Genomic DNA, 12,983 nt, shown 5'->3' with positions numbered 1-12,983 from the left:
CACAGTCACTATTGCTGATCTAAGACTGTTGTTTCATTCAGATTTTGAAAATTTAATACAGAGTGAGGTTTGGTTCACTGGAGCTAGTGAAGGAGCTCGTATTGCATCAAAGAGCAACCTGTTGCTTTGAATCCACCTTTCCAGGAACAATAATTAATAGTAAAATAAATAAATCACACTACAAGTGACAACTGGAGGTGGTCCAGCCTCCCTACCTCTGAAACCTGAAATAATAATTTAAGAAAATTTTCCTCCATTTTACTTATGATACCACTTCTGCAAAATAAAGTATCCACAGACTTACTTTGCTTCAAGAAAACACATGACAAGTAGAGCCTAACTTTGAATTTGGCCTTGGATATGTCTGAATGCAGAAAAGATCTGACACTTTGAAATGTGTTTTTATTTTCTGAACCTTGCCTGCTTCTGTGTGATTCCACAAAAAGGATTAAGGGACCATTGTACATGTTTCACATGCAATCAACCCTCCCTGGACCATTATTTACTTTTAAATACATGGCCAGTTAAACTATTTATACTTGTAGATTAGCATTTTCATTTTGAAAAACAGCTTTTTATGATTTTTGTTTAGTCCTGTTTCCTAACATGTTGAAAACTTATCACTATCATTACACTGTAACAATAAACTGTAATTGCTTCTGGTGCCAGGGGTTTCCCATTATTCTGCAACAGTGATAGTGTAGGTACTAAAACAAGAAAATGGATGAAGTTTTGTATTAATTATTTCTTTGTAAATGATCAAAGGCTGTCATATACTTCCACCAAGGTTCCTCTTTGTGATTACAGATTCTAGGTCACCTGACATTTTCTAGACATCTGAAATACCACTGAGAACATGCAAGTCTTGAGAAACTGGTAATTTTTTACAGCCTGTGGGGGGAGATGTGGCTTTGGAATGACATAACAGCAGCCACTGGCCCTGTGAGGGGCATTAGGGAGATGTAGTCAGGCTCTTCACAGAGGTGGTGTGGTGGGAGAACAGGAGAGGAATAAATTGCAAGGGGAAAAAAAAGGGGGGGACAAGACCACAAAAGATTTAAGGAAAGACTTTTTTCCTGTGAAGAGACTCAAGCAGTGGAACAGGCTGTACTGTTCTATCCCAGTTTTCAAGACCCAGCTGGATAAATCCCTGAATAACCCAGGCTGTCCTTTTGCCTGACGTTGCTTTCTGCAGGACGTTGGACCAGAGACCAACTATATCAAAATCCACCAGGAAATCTCCAAGCTCTTCCTCTCCTTTTTCAAAAGCATGAAAAAAGCAACTGACTTGTATTAAGAATGAGAGATTGATAAATATCCTTGCCCTAATTTCATCTTCCTGTTTTTTATCGGACAAAATATTTCAGCAGTGTCCTTCATTTTAGGATGATTTTCAGATGTGTAAGGAAATGCTATTTAAATAACAGCCATACTGTATGTTACATTACATGTCTGACAAACATTGCACTCAACTGGCTCTACATGATTCACAGATAAAAGAAACTGGTTGACCATACATTCTTCTTGAAGATAAAATGCATGTATAAACATAAAAGCAATCATGATGCTGGCAGTTAAAAAATGTACAGAAGAATCAACATGTTACCATACGATGGTTTTTCAAGGATTTTCCTTTTGTTTTCCATTGGTTTTAAGTTTTTTGTGATGCTGGATTTCTAAGACAAGGACATGGCTGAATATGAAGAAACACTGCTCAGCTGTATGCAACACCATCAAATATAAACTCCTCTGCCAGAATGCAGAGAAAGAAGAGGACTGTGATGAATGTGTAGTGCTCCTCTTAAGCATCACAAGCTGATTGGAGATTTTATTTATAAAATAGGCTTCTGAATGTCTCAGGAAGTCTCACTCAGCCACTCTGGTTGGTAAAGAAAAGGTCACTGACTGAAGATGGAAAACAAAGCCCTAGACTGCTACAGAATCATTTTCTTAATGATGTAACAGACACTGACCACAGAGTAACTTTTGCATCCATGCTATGCACATTTGGAATCTATTTATATTTCTTCCACAAAGCCAGTCTTGATTATTTTAACCTCATTATTGCTATCCCCCGCTTCCCTGAAGAGACAGCAATTTGGAAAAGGAGTCAAAGAGAAATGATTCGTATGCACTGAGAATAGAGGCAAGTCTTTAGGATTTTTTATTTTAGCAGTGGGGTTTTACCCTGACAATGACACCTGCAGACCTAAATTTAGGTATTTATCAGCTTCTGGATATGTCAGAGTACCTCAGGTAGATTTAGTCCATAGAAATCATACTCCAGGTCTGCTCAAAGTCAGAAATGGAAGGAAAGAGCTCATTTATCAACCAGGATTAATAATAATGGTCCACAGTATGTTCATATATCACAGAATTCATATATAATGAAAATAAGCAAATTATAACTTTTAAATTATTAGGGACATTTTTTTTTTCTCCAGCAGGAAAAAGGAGAACAGGCATTTTTTGTCTATTTTATTGAAATAAAGAAATATTGTGGAAACACTCTTATAATGTCTAGAACATCATCAGTAACGCTTCCCAAATACCATCCATACACAGTTCTATTTTTAATGTTGGACTGTTCTTGAAAGGTGCTAAGAAAAAAATTTATTCATAACACATAAAGCTATATCCTGACTATGTATTGCCTCCATTTGGGAGAGAATCCCAAATGTTGGCAAAATTTTAGAACTATTTTCAAAATTTTAAGAGAACCCAAGTCCTATCTTTTAATTTTCTTCCAAAACTAACATTTAAGGATCAAATCCTGTAAACTTGATCTTAGAAGTAATTCACCAGAATGCAAATAAATCCTTTCAATTCTGCAAACAGGCTCAATAAATACATATCCTCTAGTGATTAAATGTTTCCCACTGAAACATCACATTTTATTTTAGTGTACAACATTGACAGGAAGTGTTTTGAATCAGCCCATTTCCTTAAGAAGTCTATTTTCAGGAATGCAGAAAAGTCCTTGTCTGAAAATCTGGGTAAATATATTATGTTTTTACACATTTGACAAAAATTTTATTAGCTCTTAGAAGCAGAATTACTGACTGTGGAGAATCTTCTGTTGCAGAATACTTGAATCTGGTAATCCACCATTTCCAAACCAGAGCATGTGCTGTGCTGCCTCACAAGTTAGCCACGGTTCTATGGCTTTGTTTTCTCAGATTATGCACACATCTCTTATCTGTAGGAAGAAACTCCATGGAATTGCCTTTCCAAAGTCTGGCACAACTGTAAAATTCTGCAGCTGGTCTTATAAGGTTATTTTACCTGTTGCATGAACCTTGATTAGCATATAGAACCCTGGCTTGGAGAGCTGTGCCATTGAAAACAGCCACTTGTGTATCACTTAGGGAAAAGATTTGTTATACTTTCTTTTTCTCTCCACTCAAATTCATTAAAACACGTTTTTGATTGCTCCTTTATGTACTCTGGTCTATGATGATTCTTCAAAGTTTGCAATTGTTTTAGTTATTAAACTTATATCATCAAAATACTGTAATTTGGGAATTCTGTACTTAGTTATACCCAGAATAGCACTGAAAATCTGCTTCACTAATTTTGCTCCCCAATTTCCACAAATGCAATAAATAGTGCTATAAAAATCAGCTCTGCAGTAACTTTCATAAAAGAACATCACACACACAAAAACAGAACAAGCCCAGGAACTGCAGTCCTGTGTCAGAAGAAATTCCAGATAACTATCAACACTTTTAAGAAAAATGGCACTAATTTTTTTTGGCTGTTTTTCACCTCTTCATCACAGACCTGAGGTTACTGTGTATGTTATTCTGCATCCTGTAGTGATGACACACTTGCAGGATGCTTTATCATGTAGTGACTATTTGCTTTAGCTCTGTTTCAAGGCTGAGAGAAAAACTTGGATTGGTGCTGACATGGCACCCCAGCCAAGCGCTTACAAGAAGTAATTGGGCAGCAAGCCTGAATGGTCTTCTCATTGTTTTTATTTAAAATTATATTGGTGAGGGATTATTTCCCTCCTGTTTCAACCTGGTACACAATTTTAGGTGACTCATCTCATCAGCAAGTAGTAACAAAATACTGAGTTTCCAAGGGAACCAAGAGGGAGCATTGCCCCCAAGAGGGGCCTGAGGCAAAGTGAGAGTGCTGTGGCTGCAGTCACCAACACCACTGCCAAGGGCTGTTGATGTTGAGACACTATCTCAGCTCCAGAGGGGCACAAGGAAGAAAAGAAAGCCGAGGATACCATTACTGAGACTCCTGCCCTGTGAGACACCTCACAGCAGGTCCAGCAGCCCCAGGAGAAGCAGCAGGGGCAGATTTCAGATAGCTTTGATCTCATTCTGCACCACCCTCACTCCCAGCCTGAGCCCTTCCCAAGGTCCTGCAAGGACACAGCCAGGGTAAGTTTGGTATAGATCAAAACTTTCCCTTATAAGAGGAATATACCTTTTTAGTTTAAAATAATGCCTTGAAAAATAAAAGTTTTGCCAGCCTGGCCTTCCCCTCTTCCTCCATCTATACATTCATAAGCAATACATTATATTTTGGTCACCAATGCCAAAGTATATTTTAACTAATGTTTGTAAATGCCCTCATGATTATGATGCCAAAGGCATTAGATACTCAGACATTAATTAGAAAAATTCAACACACTCATTAATAAAAACAAAACCAAAACAAACAAACAACCCCCCCAAAAAATACACGAGAAACCCAACGTTAGCAGGAAAAGGAAACTCATTTGAGATGGGTTTTGCTCAACTTAAAACCTTGTGAATTTTGAATTAATATCTTTATCCTACTGCTCAGAGAATGCGTTTCTCCCAAGCTTCCCAACTCTTTTCTGTTCAAAAGATTAAGCTTCACCATCAGGGTGATGTTCAAATGTAGTTTTCTACTTCATTTGAACAAGTATATTGCATCAGTCTGTTAAACCCCAAATTGTATGAAATACAGAGAATCAGGGGTTTAATGCCAATCCAGCTCATAAGAGATACTGCTACTCAACAAATCATGCACAAGGAATTTCTCTTGTATGAAGTAAAGTACATTTTTTCATTAACCTACTAAAGAAAATTAATGGAAATCTGTGGAAGTAAGTTTTTCAACTAAAATTGCTTTAATGAAAATAGAAATAAGAAAAACAGACTCTGGATGACACTTTTGGCAGGTGGATCTCCAATTAAATAGTTGTCTATGACAATAATGGCTTAAAAAATACCACTGATTTTTTTCCCTAACAAAGATGCATCTGTTAACAAAAGTGTTCCTCAGCGAATTTAGTTCCTGTATATCAATTTCTTTGCACATAGATACAGAAGTGTAGTGAGCCCCATAATAGTAAAGCATAAGAAGAAGCTTAACTTTAAGTACGTGTGGAATCCATTTTAAACTACATGTTTGATTGGTTTTCTTTAACAGAGCTCTAATTCACTGAAATCAATAGATTTACTGCAAACATACTGAAGGCTGAGAGCAGAGATTAACCAAAATATATAGCTTATTTCTAAAGGCCACGTACATATTCTGCACCAGCATGCATTAAGGGATAAAATCCTGAGCAAATGCTCTCCACTGGCACCAGAGGGAAAAAGTCCCCATGCAATTCCTACCTGCCTGTAATCATGTTCTTATGTCTCATCTGCCCTTCCAATTTCAAAGCAATCCTACAAGAGCCTTCCTTCTAATTTATTATAGCAGTTTCCTTTGAGAAGCTGTGTGTTAAGTAATTTTTACACCATTTTCAAATACACAATTTCCATCCAAAAAATCCCAAATTCTGGAAGTCACTCTCTGCTTGACAGACTATTAAAAAAACCAATACAATAAACCCAACTAAAAAACCCCCCAATAACGCAAACCAAAACCAAACAAAAAAACAACCAACCAGCCAGGCCCTGTTAAAAAAAAAAAAGTAAAAGCCAGTCAGGCTTTTACTGTTGTAAAAGTCACCTTCTCTCCTAACTTTTGTCCCTCTTCATCTGGAATTTAAGATTCCTTTTTATGAGGGTGTGTTGATTTGGCACAGCCTGGTTTTTGGTAGCAGCAGGGGCCACAGAGGTGGCTTCTGAGAGAAACTGCTGGAAGCTTCCACCATGTCTGACAGAGCCGATCTCTGCTGGCTCTGGAGATGGACATGCTGCTGGCCCAATTAGAGAGGCTGGTAACGCCTCTGTGATGGCACATTTAAGAGGAAAATCAAATCAGCACGCTGGCAGTTTTGTCCGGGCTGGCGAGGTGCCCCCGCCGGGGCCATCCCGGCCCAGCCCCGGCGATGTGCCGCCGTGGCCGCCGCCATCTCGGTGCGGCCTGCAGCGAGCCCTGCCTGCACGGCCGCCCCAGGCAGCCCCGCTGCGGGCAGAAGGGCAGGGGCGGCAGCGGCTTCTCCTGCCCGGTGCCCTGCCCCAAGAGAGGCCTTGAACAGCGCCAGCGCCGCGGCCGCCACTGCCCACAGCACGGCAGCAGGGAAAACATGGCCAGTGACTGCCCGACACCGAACCTAAACGAGATCAACCTCTCGGTGCTGCGGGGTCCTGTGGGAATCTTTGAATTGGTGGAACTTGTTGGCAATGGTACCTACGGGCAGCAGTTTTACTTCCAGTCAGAGAAGAGGAGCAAGTGAGGACATGTGAGGGAAACAACATGGCAGCACCAAGGTCAGTGAGGGGGAGGAGGTGCTCCAAGCACCGCAGATGAGATTCCTCTGCAGGCCATGGCGAGGAGCATGGTGAAACAAACTGTCCCCCTGTAGTGCATGAAGTCCACAGGGCATGCAGAGATCCACTCGCAGCCCATGGGAAAAGTGCTCACACCAGAGTGGGAGGATGCCAGAGAAAGCTGTGATCCCGTGAGAGACCCGAATGGAGAGAGAGGGGCCCTGCTGCCAGAGACAGAGAGAGAGCCCTTGCTTCCAAACGAGAGCAGCCTGTCCTTAGAGGACAGCACCCTGTGGACAAGTGACCCATGCCACAACAGTTTCGGAAAGACTGTCCCTGGGAGGGACTCACATTGCAACAGTTTTGGGAGGACTGCTGCTTGAGAGATTGGAGCCACACTGGAAAAGTTCATGGAGAACTGTCTTCTATGGGAGGGACCCCACAGCACAGCAGAGGAAAGACTCCTCTCCCTGAGCAAACAGATCTCGAGTGACAAACTGACCAAAGCCCCCAGGCTCTATCTCCCTGCACTGTTGTTGGGAAAGAGGGAGGGGCTAGGGGAAAAAAGGTGTCTTAAATTCTTCTTCTACTTATCATTATCCTCCTCTGACTCTGTTAATAATAAATTTATGTTATACCTTTAAATTCAAACTTATATTCCCCTTAGAGTGTTTTCTCCCAGTCCTTATCTCAACTCATGAGCCCTTGGTTAATACTTTTTCCCTCTTCTCTGCCCAGCTGTAGTAAAAGACAGCAAGTGATCAGCTTTCATGGGTACCTGGCATTTGGCCATTGTCAAACCACAACAGAGGGACAGGATTCTTTTGTATTCCAAGCACTACTCAAGGATGCAGCTTTTGGGAAGAACATAAAAAATAGTGAAAGCACATCTCAAATTCATATCCGAACCAAACATCCCAAAAGGACACCATTCCTGAATGCGTAATAATCCTACCACTCTTACCTTCTCTACTTGTCTCTAATCCTCCAAAATTCACCATGCTTGTGGAAGTAAACCACTGTAAGGAGCACCATTTATTTTAGGAGGATGTTACTCTGTAACATGGAGGCATGTCTTGAGATTCAGTTTCACGCACATACTGCATTCACAACCTTTTTAGAATTTCGTACATAGAATGCATGAAATACAGGTACACCTGTAAGAACACATTCATGGAATGTGGTCTGAATAAAATTGAATAAAATTCAATGCAAGAATGTTCAAAGGCATAAGTATGCAAGTAGTACAAGCTGCAATTCCTAGCTTTTCTAGTTAAACTCATTTTTCTTCAGATCCCCACTCAAATATCACTTTCATAAATCTCTAACGGACATTCTTCACTGATTTGGTAGAATCAGTCTCTGTAATAACTGTTTTTACCAGTCTCACCTTTTGTCTGCCTTGGTCTTTTTGTGTAAAAATTATGCCTTCCTAGCCTGCACGAAAAGGAGTACCTAGATTGATCTACCAACACCAAATCAATTTTAAAATTATCAGTATAGGTAAAATTTTTCATTTTCTATAAAACCTAAATTAGCGTTTATTTCTTGACCACACTTCAAAGGATTTCTGCTATCATGCCTTATATAGTGTAACATTTTTGCAAGAGCACTACTACATTTTAATACGATCTAGAAGTTAAACAAAGCTTTCTGACAAATTGTTTTTAAAAGACAATATTTTATTCAAATTAATTAGTTGCAGCAAAATTATTTTGGTAAAAACCTTGCAGTTCAAGAACAAATTTTTCAACATTTGAGGTAACCTGGAATAGCAGGCAGTTTGGAGAGATAGATCTTCACCTGAGTCAAAGACTTTGTCTCAAATCTCTTCTGTTTCAAAACAGAGATGAGAGTACATTAGACATACCCCTTGCCCAATTCATAGGCATTGTCCAGAAGGAAACATTTTATGAGCAGCTGTTTTATTTTGTTCTGAAAGTCTCATATTTATCCTGACATAGAACTGAGGCTGCTATAGGTAAGCTACCTTCCACAGGCAGTTCAAGATAAATGTTTGTACCAACACTGGCAGTGTTCAGCAGCATTTAAGTATTAAAAATGGTCTGAAGTCCCTTCAAGTTGATTAAAAATTGTGGAACATTTCTGATCAATTGAGTGCTTACACAAGCTTATTGTATGGCAAATCTGACACCCACCCAAACTGTCCTTAAACGAACCAGGACGCTTCATCAAGAACATTTCTTAGCCACTTTCTTTTCTTATTCCCACAGAAAGTAATATCATTTGTAAAGAAAGTCATCATGTATAATTTTGTGCAATTGCAGCTTATAAGAGTTAATTATAAGAGTTCCTTCTACCCCTGGCACAATGAATGCCTTTTAATAAGCAACACTGTAACTGAGTGCAATTGTCCACCACAAACCCATTCCATGCACCCAGAGACAATTATATTACTACTTGAAATACAGAAGGAAGCTCAACTATCACATAAATTAAGCTCTAGGACAAAAAGGCCTTTTACAGACTAGGAGTGCTACAAAATAGCAGTAAGCATGAAGGTGTTCCCTTCAGAAGCTCACTGTAGGTGCCATTGAGCTACTCACATTTAGAATTTTTTTACTGCTCACTGCTGTAGCATTTTAATTTTCACACATTCAATAAAAACACCATATGCATCAAAGATGAGTTAGAGGCCATTTTATGAACATTAAATTGTTTCCTGCCATTTCTTTCCCTCCATTCTAAATGGCAAACATCTCATCTGCTATTATAAGACCAGAGCAGCAGTAGGGAATACAGGTTCTTTGGGAACCAATATAAAGGCCACATTCAGATACCACCCACTGTTCTTAAAGCAAAACTGCATCCTATTTGAGATGTAACTATTGATCAAATATTATCTGCATATGTGAGAATATCTTCCGCAGCATTTCTTTACAGTTTTGAATGAAACCAGGCAATCTCTTCTGATAGGTAGAAGGGCATAAAACCAGCTTTAGTTTCCACTCCAGATGTATTCCTTCATCTCCTACACTATCACCTCAGCAAGCACAAGAAAACTTATCTCTGTGGAGCTGGATGTGTAAAGAACATACAGCATATGTATCCTCCTTATATGATACAACATAAATAATGTACAGGCCTGATGAAAACAGATGATGTGAGATTAACTTGTTTTGTCTTGTGAGGAGACCTTCATTTTCCTGATGTTTGACATTTTGAAGAAACTTCACATAAATAGCACAACTGTTCAATAGCCCAGTTACAAAAGACAGAGGAAAAGATGGTTGTGTGCTCTTCTGGTTGCAGGTAAAATGACTAGGAACAGAATTCACAATTCTCCACCAGAGGACAAGTGAGGTATCATACACAGCAACTGGAGCAAATGTGGCACATATCAAGAGCTTTTCTCCACCATAATTAAACAGAGGGTAGCTTAAGGCCATACATTTAGAAATTGAAATGGTCCATAGAATTTTGTTACTACTTCACAAGAGCAAAATCGGGTAAAAAAAACCCCAACCCTCCCCCTGTCCCCACAAACCCTTTGTCATATTACAAGACTCTGTGTTTGTCAGGATGACCATTGTGACTGGCCATATTTTAATACCTCAGACTTAGTCAAGTAATTCTATAAATAAAGTTTAAAAAATAACACTGGTTTTTCAGTTCAATACATCATAGACCCCTAACTTAAAAAACTGCAATAATTTGCAAGAATGTCCATGTCAACAGGATTTTAAAGCACCCAAAGCTGCTGAAAAATCTTCTAATGGAGGCCCATAGAATGCAATAGATTGCAATGCCAAGTTATGCCATAGCTAAGGTAAGAAATTTTATGCATTAGAGGGATGTGCTTTGAAGAAAATCCTGGAAACCTGCATGACAATACCTGACCTACAGAACTACAAATGAAATGTTTCATGTTCCTCCAGCATCCCTTCAGAACATTAATACAGTCAGTAAAATACAGCTTTAGCTTTGACCTTTGCAGTGTTTTATATTTTGAGCAAATGGGCATTCCATTCCTTCCCAGAGGCTACTGAGACTGTAAACTGGAAGAAACGAGGAATTGCAGCCAATCTAATTACAGAATATTGAAAAGGTCAATGAAGTGCACCAAGATAGTTTAATTTTCAAAATGAAAATTAAGAGTCCTTGGTTGCGAAAAGAAAAAAAAGGTAATAGAAATAAAGTATGCAATCAGTGCTGACCCAGTTGTCCAGGCGGACAGAGGGAAACCCACAGAACATTTGTATCAGGAACTGGAAAATGCATATCTGATTCAATGTTGCTTGCTTCAAAGTGCCAAGTAACCTTCTGTTTCTTCAAAATTTCCTTTAAGTTGCTTGAAAACTGTTTTCCGTGATGTCAATAAAGGTGTGGGGCAAGAGGGTATTATTATTCCCAAAGGTTTCCTCAGACCTTACTTTACCTCTTGAATATGAATTTGAGATTCTGCTTTGCTGTTCAAAGCCTCCCTTGGCCTTGCTTTTACCTATGAAACACATCTGTCAATCCAAGTGACTCCTCAAAGTAACATCAATGATTTTTTTGGTTCTACACTGAGCCTTCTGCATTGCATGAGCAGAGCTTAGAGCTCTGAGCAGAGCTACTCTCCCAACCCACAAAGTGCCCCAATGCATAACTGGAGTTATGGGTGATGAGCTATGAACAACAGTCTCAAGAAATTTACATTTATATCTTGGGACTAGTCCAATTGCTGCCTTTTTTTTAAATATATATGAATTTAAAGAAAAACAAATAGGAAAATTATGAAAAGGGTCTTAAACACTGAGGAAATAAGTAATGCTGAAGCAGGAACCATCTCAAATTGTAACAAAAGGAAAAAGCAAAATCTTCAATCACTCCTAAAACCCCAGATTTATGGAGACAAAGGTCACTTCATATTATGATTGTAATATGCAACACCAGAAAAAAAAAAGCCATTATCTTCAATAATGGTGTTCCCTCCTTATGCAAATCTAATGTCCAAATTTATTTCTTAAGGTAAAGCTTTGGGCATGGGGACAATTTTTTCTTACCCTCTCTAGCCAGGATAGTCCCACCCTAAATATATTAAGTGATCTGTCAGAAGCACAGTAGCAATCATCAATGACCACAAAGATCAACCAAACTAACTTAATGAAGAGGAGGAAATATAATTGCATGTTCTCTCTCAAGTTTTTATTAACATTTTCTTGTTTATCACATCACAGAGCTCATTACTGATGTAATTTAAGAGCTCTCTGTCATTAAGGAATCACAGGGAAACTATTTACTTGTCCTATAGGTAAATTATGTAAGAAAAGAGTAGGATAATTGTGCCAGTAAAATCACTTCCCAATAAATTCCTTTGAAAGGAAAACTGGAACAAAATTGAGCAGATGTATGGGGAAGAATGAAGCTCCACAAACCAATACTAATCTCTAAAATAAATGTTATACGTACATTTGTGTAATGTATTTAAACTAATGAAAATAAAGAAAGCAAAGCTGTGAAAGGAGGAGATGGGAGGAGAAAGAGAGCAAGGAAAGTAAAAGAACAAAGCCTGTATTTCCTTTTGAAGAGTACTGTTCTAGAAAGGCTCTGGAAAGAACAGACCAACTCAAAAAGCCTTGGGGCAGAGAGGCATGATCTTGAAACATGGCAAGAGATGATTTTACTGGCCAAACTATTGTTCAAGAAGGAAGAAGGGGAAGAAGAGACACATGCCTGACATGATGCACTCTGCTGCTATTCCAGCCCTGTCCCTCATCACAGTTTTGGGGAAGGCAGTGGGAATGGGACCCGCCAAAGCAGGCGTGGGAGCCGTGCAAGGCTCTGGGTTACAACAACCCCACCAGTGTTCTGCACAACCCCACAGAGGGTGGTGCATTTTAACAAATATTCAGCTGATGCTAGAACATAATCTGGTCAATTTCTATGAAATAAAGAGATGTCAACTTCAAGGCTGCATTTTACTCCCTTTAGTTCCTAGAAGCCAGGTATTTGACAATGCATGTGCTATTTACAGCTGAATTTCACCAATATGCAAAGAGAACCCCCAGGATCCTGGCAGTGACAGGGGAAAGACATGACAAAAACCAAAACGGTGCCGAGTCCTGTGCCTCACTCACCTCACTTGGTCACTGTCATTGTCCAGTATAAGCATGACAGTTTCAATTCACTGAAAATTACAAAAATGTCAGATCTTACCCTGAGTTTATCCAAACCATTGGGGAATTTGTCCAAGTTATTCCTACTATAGCCATTGCTGTGTTGCTGTTATTGCAAACAGGAGGAATTCTTTAATAAATGTTGCATAAGATCAGGATCAATCCACGCCACACACACTAAAACTTTCGGTGAAAACACATATAT

General features: G+C 39.2%; 2 long non-coding RNA genes across 2 annotated transcripts in view; both read right to left on the bottom strand.

Annotated features, from left to right (window-relative positions):
* Positions 1 to 12,983, bottom strand: part of LOC137482508 (uncharacterized) — a 189,136-nt gene that overhangs the window by 158,640 nt on the left and 17,513 nt on the right. The window lies entirely within an intron of this gene.
* On the bottom strand, positions 3,013 to 8,123 carry LOC137482242 (uncharacterized). Its single transcript, XR_011003950.1, has 3 exons — positions 8,047 to 8,123; positions 7,621 to 7,813; positions 3,013 to 3,199 (listed from the first exon to the last, which is right to left on the bottom strand). It is a non-coding gene; the product is annotated as an uncharacterized lncRNA (long non-coding RNA).

This window comes from Anomalospiza imberbis, chromosome 14, assembly GCF_031753505.1.
Source record: "Anomalospiza imberbis isolate Cuckoo-Finch-1a 21T00152 chromosome 14, ASM3175350v1, whole genome shotgun sequence".
NCBI classification, from domain to species: Eukaryota; Metazoa; Chordata; class Aves; order Passeriformes; family Viduidae; genus Anomalospiza; species Anomalospiza imberbis.
This window is presented reverse-complemented; position numbering and strand designations above follow the sequence as displayed.